Source organism: Temnothorax longispinosus, chromosome 10, assembly GCF_030848805.1.
Source record: "Temnothorax longispinosus isolate EJ_2023e chromosome 10, Tlon_JGU_v1, whole genome shotgun sequence".
In the NCBI taxonomy this organism is placed as follows: Eukaryota; Metazoa; Arthropoda; class Insecta; order Hymenoptera; family Formicidae; genus Temnothorax; species Temnothorax longispinosus.
Genome location: NC_092367.1, coordinates 525,346 through 537,391, shown reverse-complemented (window position 1 = coordinate 537,391; position 12,046 = coordinate 525,346). Strand labels below are relative to the sequence as shown.

General features: G+C 41.4%; 3 long non-coding RNA genes across 4 annotated transcripts in view; 2 read left to right on the top strand and 1 right to left on the bottom strand.

The window, feature by feature from the left end:
* Nucleotides 1-12,046, top strand: part of LOC139820693 (uncharacterized) — a 40,557-nt gene that overhangs the window by 10,205 nt on the left and 18,306 nt on the right. For both annotated transcript variants that reach the window (XR_011734087.1, XR_011734086.1), the window contains exon 3: nucleotides 104-345. This is a non-coding gene — a long non-coding RNA (uncharacterized lncRNA). The remainder of the gene's footprint in view (nucleotides 1-103; nucleotides 346-12,046) is intronic.
* On the top strand, nucleotides 6,063-7,424 carry LOC139821091 (uncharacterized). Its single transcript, XR_011734176.1, has 3 exons — nucleotides 6,063-6,894; nucleotides 6,979-7,213; nucleotides 7,328-7,424. It is a non-coding gene; the product is annotated as an uncharacterized lncRNA (long non-coding RNA).
* LOC139821113 (uncharacterized) lies at nucleotides 7,672-8,890 on the bottom strand. The gene is made up of 4 exons (XR_011734186.1): nucleotides 8,722-8,890; nucleotides 8,175-8,640; nucleotides 7,980-8,070; nucleotides 7,672-7,744 (listed from the first exon to the last, which is right to left on the bottom strand). It is a non-coding gene; the product is annotated as an uncharacterized lncRNA (long non-coding RNA).

Below are 12,046 nucleotides of genomic sequence, written 5' to 3'. Positions count from 1 at the left end.
TTCTTGGAAAAAAAGTTGAGGCATACAGGAAACGCGTTTCTATATATATATGTATATATATATATACATATATATTATGTACATATAATTTCTTTTCTTTTAGTTTTCATTCGCGTCGAGGATCGTCACGAGCGACTGCCGCCGCAGGCGTACACGCGTGCAGTGCGAGAGGGGACGTACGTGGGTGGGCACACGAGTGGTCCGAGCCGGTGTGCGGTTTTGACGTTTCGACTTTACAATCCACTTCGGCCGGGACCGGACAACCCGCGGAATTAAGGATGTAGATTGCTATCGCCGCACGGACGCGAGCAGCACGTATGCCCGGACCCTCGTGAATCCCGCGAGGTTGGTATCCCCGAAAATCTCCAAGCAGCGCGCGAGTTCGTGAGAGACCCCGGAGACGCGGGATTTCGGGGCGGATCGAGCCGGCCGATAAGCGACGCGGCTGTCAATTTGAATTTGAAATTATTGTCCTTAATCCGTGGGGGATCCGCGCCGCCCGGCGCGGGCCGTTCTAGCCGGCAAGCTCCAAAGAGCGTTAACGTTCGCTTTAATGTTCCACGCCCGGGGTTTACAATCTCGACAACGTTTACATCGTTTTAATATCGTGAATCATTTTGTTTGCGCGGAGAATCGCGCCACGCAGCGTCACGCTGTGTACATCGCCGCGCCGATCGGAAAGAAGCACGAAATAATTCGTACCGCGCTATCTGCGCGAACAATCTCCTCGATGGCCTCTGAATAAATAAAAGTAATCATCGCGAAAATCATCAGCAAACACACCGGATCGGCGAAAATAATTTCCTATTAACGTGTCACATCACTGAGTTATCGTCGACTTTGCGAAAAATAATCGTAATATTTATTTTTATATTTAATTGGTGCCATCAGGTCAAATACTAATATGCGACTAATATTAAACGGTGTTTATATTTTTCTCTCATCATCGCTTCGCGCGTTATTGGCATCATTCCGTATCTGCGCTCGTTGACAGGCGTTTGATAAGCTTGAATGAACTATCCGTTTTCGATAGGAGCGAACCGATCGCAAAATCGATCTTGCTTCGTGGACAATTCTCCTCTTATTGCCTTCTCACGGCTGACCGATAGAACGATCTGAAAATTGCGATTCTTCGGGGTCGACCGGCCGGTCTGTGGTAGCCGACTCGACGAGCGCGGCGCGACTTACGATCACTAAATTCCAATTAACCGTACGGGCTGTGGCACATAACCGCCGGTGGATTCTAACTCATCTTAGACGCGTCCGCCTTGCGTCGTGACCGCGCTTCCTCCTTCGTATTTAATCATACCGCGTGTCTGGGGAGGGGAGGGAGAGATGAGGGAGGGTCGGGAGGAAGGACCGACCGAGCGTACTTCTCGCGTATATCTTCCCCGTGTTTTCTTCTGCGTTCCTCCTCGGCGGGGTTAACCACGAAGAGAAGATAACGCGCTCGGGCTATGTCCGAGCCGGATGAGCTAACCGTAACGTCAGAACCGGCGCGTTAGATCTTCGCTATGCTTTATATAGCGGCGTCATTCCTCTCGCCCGAAGAATACCGGACGCAAAGAAGTCTCGTCATGGATTTCGAACAACGATGTCCGTCTTACCGCAAGACTTGCATAAAGCTTCTAATTATATTACTTATAGCGACACGTATCTATATGTGTGAAGAAATATTTGATTACAGTTGGGTGATAAATGTTCTAGTAGCTGGACACGAGCGCGATATATGTATGTTCTTATTAAAACGGCACGCAGACTCCAGTTACTCGGTCGAAAAAAGAAATTCCAGGCGGAACCAAGGATCGTCTAGCGCGTTCGTGCATGGACGACACGGTTATGCGGGTTTAATTAATGCCCCCAAAGCGTACGGGCGCGAACGCAATCTCTTCGAGAATTTACAGCGCGTTTGCGGAATATCCCGCGGCTTTCTTTCTTTTTTCATCCCTCCCTCCCTCCCTTTCGGCGAGAGAAAGAGTGAAAGAGGTCCCGGAGGGATAGAGCGCACTATGCGGCCTTAGCGTTATATCGAGGCCCGCTACGCGCGAGGCGGGCCCCATCAGGGCGGCTTAGGTTAGTTTCGAAGTCTCATCTTACTCTCACGTGGGGCGGCGTAATGAACCAACATGACTTGCGGTTTGCCGGGCCCGTGTTCTTGCCTTATTGAAACCAGTGTCGCTCATCCGCTCGGTCCCCACGACTTCCTCTCGCATCCCGGCTCTATTTTAGTCTCTAGGAGACTCTTAGTAATTATTTTCATCAATGTTCTCTCGCGTATCTACAGGTGCAATCAATTAGCTAATTATTTCCTTTGCTGTGCAGCACGATATGATAGCTTCAATCCTGACGTTTCATCAATGTTCCTATAATTCTATTTAAAAAAGTAGACCGCTAGTCTAGTCTTCAATGATACTAATCTTTCTATTGCGTTTATGTTCTAAGTATAAATTACCTACACACATATTGCTTCCTTAAACGTTCTTCTCCTATTATATCTTCTATCCAAGTATTCGTTAAAATATATCCATTGACCTATACCGTATCGATCGACCAATCTGTAAAGATATGGCGTTATTACCCTTCATCTTTGAAAGCATCGTCACTTATATCGATGACTATTACGCCATCACGTAACGCGTATTCCGACATCACGATATCTCGTTGCGATAACTGCAACTTGGCGCGACTTTCGGTGACCTGATCCTCCTCTTTATGCACGGCGTTCGTAGAGAGGTAATGGACCTCGGCACCCCCTCGACAGTCGGAGACGTGAAATACGCGCGGCGTAAATTTCGGTGCGAGTCACCTCGGCGAATTTTCTCCGGCGTTTAAATCGCTTAAACCGATGCGCTCCGATCGCGAGATGATGTATCGCGAGATGGAGGATGCTGAACTCTCTCTCTCTCTCTCTCTCTCTCTCTCTCTCTCTTTCTCTCTCCCCCCCTTCGAGTTTAGAGGCCTGAGAACCTGAAAACACACTCGCGTTGCCATTTACACGACGCGAGAAAATTGCACGTCTCGCAGATTATCGAGTACCCGATGTGTAAGGTGTTCCCGATGCGAGATTATTCGACGGTTCATCTCGAACGCTTCATGATCCGCAACGCCGCTTAATTGGATCGCACAGCCGACCGTTTTGCGGCAATCTATGCCACGCAGCTTTGCGCTTACCCACACATTTTTGCGGGTAATCGCGCGAAAGACGCGTTTCTTCGCGACGCGGGCAAAGACAATGCGCAAAGAAACGAATGGGCTGCAAAATTCCAGAACGAACACGCGCGCGCGTGCGCGCGTCGTTCCACCGGTTCTGAATTCCAGGGTGTCCGAGTGTCCTTGAGCTCGTACGCAGTGGAACGTCGTCCGACAAGAGGGACCGCCGTCGTTTCCTTCGACGGTCAATCACAATCTCGACTCGTTACAGATTGATATCTTCCTCGATCTTTCCTTACGAGGATATATTTCGATTATAAGTCACACTTTTAATTCCGCGTGAATCGAATCCGTGGTATAACTGGCTGATAATATTATGTCTTTTATCAGCCGTTTCTCATATTTGATTGCCACGATATGCAAGACTAATTAATACTTCTTAATTAACGCTACGGAGCTCGATACAATTGAAAGATAACGCGGATCAACGTTACGTATTTGAGGGAACAAATATTCCCAGAGTACGCGAGGCGTGCGTTCACTTCACTTTTATGCCAGTTTTGAAGAATAATAGGCGTGACACGTGCGACCGACTTTCTTTTTCCGAATTGTGGGATTATTAGCCGTACGTTATACCAAACGAGATACTTGTTTTTTTTTACACGTCGCGCCGTACCTGTGCAGATTGATCAATATAGCTTTAAAATTAATTTGCTATTTGTTACTTTTTATTTTGTGTTGCTTCTTTACAAACTGCAAGAGTTGAGTCAATTGTAACAATATCCTATTAACATCGATACTAACGCTTTCCATAAAAGAGATAAATCGGTTTTATTTCGTTTTTTGATATTTAAACGTTTTCATTAATAATCAATTAAATAATTGAATCTGCCCTTTTTGATGAAAGTACAATTTATTTTAAAAATAAGCAAATTCTTTATACCTTATAAAATCGATCGATACTAATAAAAAATCTTTTAAAAAATCTTACTCTAGAAACAGATATAGATTATAATATAGAACAATTATAATGTTACTGCAGCTATAATGTCACATAATGTCACGGCTGTATGCGACGTGTGCATATTTTTCGGTGCACCCACGTTAGCTTGATCGTGATACAGGTGCAAAGACCGATTCGACTCGCTCGTCATTGGTACGGATGACTATTACGGCCATTAAGGGCCGAATTTGAATCGGAAAGGCATTAAAGATATTTTATGGCCTCCCGTGGTGCGGGACCGTCGACGTACGCGCGTGTACGCGTGTTCGTACATACGCATATACACGCGGCTACGGCCATGACTCTGCACTCAATTATCGATATAAATAATATTAACGCCCATTTCGTCGCTTTGCTCAGCACGCGACCGGATGGTGTCGCGTTGTATTTCTGTCAGTTATTCTCTCTCCCTCTCTCTCCCCCTCTCTCTCTCTCTCTCCCTCTCCCTCTCTCTATCAACATCTGTCCTCGAAATTTAGGATATACCAGGCAAAGATATCCGAATACATCGTTTCGTTATTCGTCGTCATTGACTAACAATTTATAAAACATTTATTCGACGCCAATAGTTGAAAAACGCTAATGTCCTATATTTGAAAATCCAAATATAACGAGATCCAAAAGGCCAATAAAAACGGTCATTGTCACTTCCTATATAATGGAGTATGTATTGTTATCGAAATCCGCACGACCTACGATGTAATAATGCATCCCTAAGTAAAATTAATTCCACGCCTCGTTACACTTGGCCATCTCGCTGCCCCGCGAGAGAGCGACGCGCGTGTAAAGCGCACGCGATGGTGCGGTACCGACTTGTCCCTATACGTCTCCACTCATCCACTCGCTCTTCCTCCCTCTTTTTCCCCGCCGCGCTGTTTCTATTAGTGCGCGGCCCGGCGCTCCGAGAGAAGAGTCTGTATAAATTAATTAGTAGATATGTCCTGAGATACGCGGCCTCCCACCGTACGACGTGCCGCTATCTCGTTCTCCATCGAACGTCCGACCGCCGTGGGTAACGCATTACGATCCGAGCATAGCGCGCGGTGCGTGTGCGTATCGTATGTGCGCGCGCGCGCACGCTTGTACGCGGTGATGTACATACACGTGCACGTACATATAGGTACACGTGCGCGACACCGCGATCGCGCTCGCACGCGTACTCGTACTCGTGTGCAGAGGTGTCGGCTGAAGGAAAACCTCCGCGCGAGGGGGCTACCAGAGAAGGGCGGCGGGGAGGGGATACTAACGGATCACTGAACAGTACAACAAGGTCCGCACAAGAGCTGACCGGAGCATTGCGATCCTCCTCGGGGATCATCTCGCAATTTCAACTTGAGCTTCGACGTAATCGCTTGACGCACGCATTACGAACATTACGCGTGCGGTACGTCGCACTCGGGCTCGAACGATCGCACGTGAACAACAATGTTGCTGTGTGTAAGTATCGTGATCGGAATATCGAGACGAGATGTAAAAGAAATATGGAATTAAAAGCTGCACGAAATTATTTCGACAGAGGAGAACATGATTTAGACGGACTGTAAACCACCAATAACGGCAAAGCAATTTGAAAGATTAGTTTCTAAAATCATATATGAACTACAGATATACAGCCTTGGCCAAAATTATTAGACACCTCCTATTAAAATAAAGTTTTTTTCAAAATAACATTTATTTTTGAGAGAAATAAAAAATAAACGTATAAACGCGTTTATAATAATGAATACTCTAGTAAATAACTTTCAAACGATAGAAGTCTTTCCTGGTATTAGATTCGGTACAGCATAATGATTACGAGGGTGTTTAATAATTTTGACATCAAGGCTATATAATTTTCATATCGCGTAATTTAAGAAGGAAATGAATCACACCGCTAAAGCATTCATTGTCCAACTTCGCTCGACGGCAACGACAACCGGATTTCAATCGAACTTCAAGGAACGATCTCGTGAAGGCATCGAAGTTCAACTTCAACTTCTGGTTTCGCCTCGTGAGTTATCAGTTATAAAATTGTTATAGAGCCTAATTAAACTTAAGGAAGAACTTTCACATGCGGTAATAGGCCTCGACGGTGGCCGTTGTAGATTACCGGGCCGCTAATTAATTCCAAGAGAGATCGTAAACGTATCTCGCGTAGTTCCCAGGAGAGTTTTGTCGAGCGAGATAGACCGCAATTTATCTTATTTATTACAACTTGTGGAATTGTTGCATGCATTTTATCTCTATGTGCACACAGGATTGAATTCCATGGATTCTGGGAGGATCGTATGTGGCTGTGTCGGCGTGAATTGTAGTCGGAGTAATGAAACCGGTTGTATTTTATATAGAAATTTCCGTAATACGCGTAAAGCTACATCTCCACATTGAAAACTAACAAAATTGAGAGAGATTGTCGCAAGAGATAAATCTAGACGTAGGATTTACTTCGCTAACCAAACGTGAAAGTTTTATAGTCAATATTGTACAGTCAAGATGTGTGAATATGTCACTCAACAATAAACAAATGTGCTGCGATATCAATAAGCGTATATCACTTATGCCCGTTCTAGACTGGAGGATGAGCCGACTCTCGGCTCATCCGAGTGAGTGGTGTAGACGGATAAAAGTCATACTAAAGACTTCTGAAGTTAGCTTTCAATCGTACCAATTGAAAGTGTTTGAAGTAATATTTACAAATGGAATCCAAAAATAAGAAACTGTCAACGAGAGAAATGGTAAAAGCAAGGAAAAAAAAGATTTTGGTATGTAAAAAAACTACTTTTTTTTCTTGTTCTACAGAGTCAGCATTATCAATAAAATGTGTACATTTTTTATGTGTTTAGTAGGAAGTAAAAACAAGATGTGTTTCATTTGACGAAGAAGAAATTTTTAATTTAATATCAATATATTATCTGCCAGCAATACAAAATGAGTTTAAAAAAAGTAAAAGGCATTCATTGATATACGAAAAAATCGCTACTCTCCATAACATGTCAGAAGAGTATTGCAGAAATGCAAAAGATATTCAAACTAAAATAAAAAATTTAAGATCTGAATATATAAAAAAAAAACCCAAATCAGGTAATAAATCAGCTGTACTACTTATTAAACAACTCATTTATAATATTTATATAATAATTTATATAATATTTATAATATTTATTTACTATAACTGTTTAATGTTATTATGTATAGGAGGTACACCACCTGATGATTTTCCATTTTATGATGTTTTACATAAGCTGTGGAGTGAAAAAGATATATTTAATGATGAACTTCTTGATGATTCAATGGTTGATGATAATTCTAAATAATAAATTCATTAAATATTTAGAAAAAATTATTTTAGTTGTGAGATGTTATAAATAAAATTTAAAAAGGCAAAAGTAGTCTACAAAACTTATAATAGTAATAAAAAATTTAATGTATAGTTTAAACATACATTACAACAATTATTAATAAAATTGAGAATTTTTTTAGTTTTGATATCATGTTACATTATTTATAAAAATTTTTTAATAAACATTTAAAGAAACTTACATTCTTTTTACTTTGAGTTGACGAATTTTTTCATTACTTTTTGTAGGATTTTGATTTTGATTTGTGTCTCCTCTTTAAGCACATAGAACATGAAAAGAATGTATGAAATTAAAATCAATATAAATTTCAGTCAATGTATTTGTCATACAGGGTACATTTGTTTACGCATTGGCTGCCACAGATGTCGTTCATTTATTGTTGTTTAACATTTGGTGTCACCGAATGTTAAACAAGGATAAATGAACGACATCTGCGGCAGCCAATGCGTAAACGAATGTACTCACAATTTCAAAAAAGATCATTATACCTAGAATGTCCGCTATTATTTTCAGGCGAGTAATCAAATTCTACATCTTTTAATAATTCTTCACCTTCGGGATCTTCATTGCTGCTGTTATCTAAAATATTGTATTTTATTAGAAATAATGTCATCCTTATTTATTGTAATACAGAAAAATTATTACACAAGGTAAAAATCCTTAAAAAATTATTATTAATATACCATCAGAATTATCATCAACCATTGAATCATCAAGAAGTTCATCATTAAATATATCTTTTTCACTCCACAGCTTATGTAAAACATCATAAAATGGAAAATCATCAGGTGGTGTACCTCCTATACATAATAACATTAAACAGTTATAGTAAATAAATATTATAAATATTATATAAATTATTATATAAATATTATAAATGAGTTGTTTAATAAGTAGTACAGCTGATTTATTACCCGATTTGGGTTTCTTTTTTATATATTCAGATCTTAAATTTCTTATTTTAGTTTGAATATCTTTTGCATTTTTGCAATACTCTTCTGACATGTTATGGAGAGTAGCGATTTTTTCGTATATCAATGAATGCCTTTTACTTTTTTTAAACTCATTTTGTATTGCTGGCAGAGAATATATTGATATTAAATTAAAAATTTCTTCTTCGTCAAATGAAACACATCTTGTTTTTACTTCCTAAACACATAAAAAATGTACACATTTTATTGATAATGCTGACTCTGTAGAACAAGAAAAAAAAGTAGTTTTTTTACATACCAAAATCTTTTTTTTCCTTGCTTTTACCATTTCTCTCGTTGACAGTTTCTTATTTTTGGATTCCATTTGTAAATATTACATCAAACACTTTCAATTGGTACGATTGAAAGCTAACTTCAGAAGTCTTTAGTATGACTTTTATCCGTCTACACCACTCACTCGGATGAGCCGAGAGTCGGCTCATCCTCCAGTCTAGAACGGGCATTACGTTAACTTTCTAATTTATATAAGCATCGCCTTCTTATGGCATTTATACACGCAATGAATAATTATTCCTTTTTTTGTCAAATGAAGAAGTTACAGCGCAAATTATCATGTTGCTCAGAGAGAATCGCAATTTGACGTTTATAGGTAGTAAATTATCAGGAAGGCATGAGACAATTGAATTTTACCTCGAATCTTGATAACGTATGGATCGCTTATCGTCGAACGCTGGGATTACGTCATTGCCGTAACTTGGTTAACGGCTGGCTAGCGCCTTCGCGCACCGACGTGTGAGGTCTATTAACGGGCCATTCAATCGTAAAACCTCGACTACATAAAAGCCCTCGTTGTGTCGGCTTGTTTGCAGGCGTCTTTTTTCAGTCGAATCGATTTTCCGGCACCGCGTCGCACCCAAATACACGAAGAAGGATTCCTGTGATTGTTCCGACTGGTGGGGGGAAGAAACGTATGACCGTACCGTTATGTCGTATTAAATTTTTACGTTACACGTGTGCCCTCCTCGTAAGAAGTTTAAGCGTGAACCGTATTCTACTCAGCAGTTACTATCTATATTTAGCGTCTATAAAGAAGAATTTTTTCTTGCATGACAATGATCCAGATTGGCTAAAGACAATCACGCGAGAATCAGCCTGCGATACTTCCGGTACGCGGTACCGTCTGGAAGCGCAAAGCCGAGTAGAAGGAAGTGAGCGATGAGCCGAAGTTTACGCGCGGGGAGGCGCGCGACGGGCCTGAAGAGAAGAGAGCTGGACTGAAGAGCGGGTAGAAGAAGAGAAAGGTGGTCCAGGGCGGTCGAAACATTCTCGGCTCAGGGCGTGCATTAAATATGATATATGCTTATTGAATTTGTAAGTAAAACGGCCGACGGTAGGGCTGCAGCGGCTCGTGGTAATCGGGGATGCGCGTACCGGGAAGGCGAACGAGCCTTGAAGAAGAAAAGGAGGAGAGGCGGGTGACGTGTACTACCTTCCTCTCACTTGGCCCTTTCCGTGTCTCCGTCCTTCCTCCCTCTCGGCATTTCTTTCTCCCTGTCCTGCAGCTCGCCGATTTCTCTCGTTCTATCTTTCGCTCTCGCCACGTCTCTTATATGCTTTCTACTAACCGCTCTTATCTCTCTCTCGTTCTCTCCTCTCGGCTTGGTAGCCGTGGTGGTAAAGCGTGCATAATTAGGAGGAATTCAACAGGGATTAACCCTCGTACGGATCCCATGCAGTCATCCCGCTTCTGCCCCTCTTTGTCGAGCAACTAATTTATTTAATCATTCCACTGTCGAGCGGCAAGCGGCGCCTTTGCTCGTCTGCGATCCCTAAGTTGTTTAATCGTCCAAAGAGTCTGTCTCTCTTCTTCCCGCGCCACCGTCTTGCCCGCCGTAGTCTTGTCCGCACGCTACCACTTCTCTTCATTGCGAATCTCGCACGACGTCTCCGTTTCCTCGCGCCCGTCCTCGAGGTCGTCGTTGTCGTCGCCGCCGTTTAAATCCTCGAGGACTGAAGACCGGTAACCACTTATTCACACAATTATCGCGACTAATTTTTTTTATTAGGGGAACTATACCTAATATCGCACTCCATTTTTGAAAAATCAAAATTTTGACTGAAATAAGAATATAACTAAACTGCATTACTTTAGTCTGGGATTATAATCTTTGTGATATGATCTTTGTGGCATGAATGTGTTCAAAGTTTATTTTAACTATCTTTTTTGAAGAAAAACAAAAAAAGTAGCATTTGATGACATCGAAAAAAAGTGTTCCTAATATCGCACCCTAAAATATTTTTATTAAAAATACAATTATGATACGCAATATATGCTGAAAATAGAAACAACTTAAAATAGGACACGTAAATAGAATAAAGTAAGAAAGTCGATTTTGATATCCAAGAATTTTTACATCGAAAGGAGGATTTGTTTTGCTGAAGTATTTAAAAATTTAGCTAGATACACAAATCTGAAAATAATTATGTTGGACTATCGGAATAATTATGTAAGACGCTCAAAGTGGTAGAATGTCGAAACTTTTTGCATCATTATCATTATGCTTGAGCATCCTACTTCCTTGAGCATTCTTTTTTTTATATGTATACAATATATATATATATATATATATATATATATATATATACACATATATATTGTATACATGTATATATACAGCTGATTGATAAATGTGAGAATAGAAAAATATCTAGTCAATGCTACATCTTCGAAGCAAATACAAATATCATTTATTGCTGATTCTGAACTAAATATTCATAATTTTCATATTATCTCACGCTATCCCTCAATTTGATTTAAAGTAATCGATCTCTTCGATCTCTACGGTTATAGATTGTGAATCCGATCGTGCGATAATCCGATATAGCAAGATATCATGTGGACCAATTCGGTACCAGCAAGAAGAGTCAATGAGAGCGAGAGGCAGAGAGCAGACACCGAGAAAAAGATGAAGAGGGAGTGCGAAGGAAAAAAGGTAGACTAAGCTCACGTGGACTTGAGGCCAATAATCGGGCGAGCGTGCCAAGGCGGGTGTCTGCTCGAGCAGTGTTTTGCCCGGTCGCGCGTACATCGAAATGGAATCCGGTCCATGGAACAAAACCACGCATCCTCGTTGACAAATTGAGTCTCGGAGAGAACGGAATACGCGTTCGCGCGCGCGTATGTCACCGCCTCCGTGCTGCTGTCCTGCGATCCGTATATCACTTTTTCGTTTCTTCACCATGCATCACCGGCTGCCTGACGAAGTCGCAAGGTCAAGTCGCGAATTGGTGAATCGAGGTTAACCTATTTCCGCCGATTACCTAATAAACTGAATTACATTAAACAAGAATTGACAAGCGAATATTATTGCTCTTGCGTACAACGACGACACGAAACACGAAACAATGACTGACAACGAGTGGGTACAACGATTGAGAAACGTCTTACCAAAAGATAACTAATAAATTATCGGACACGTGGAGTGCCCGAGCAACCTCGTATTCACGGAAGATATCTATCGCCTTCGTTCAGCGGGACTTTCACTCTGCCTGTTCCTTTTCTTCTCACGGTATTCTTCCTCTCCGTCCGAGGATTAATCAAAACGCATCTCACGGTAATTTAG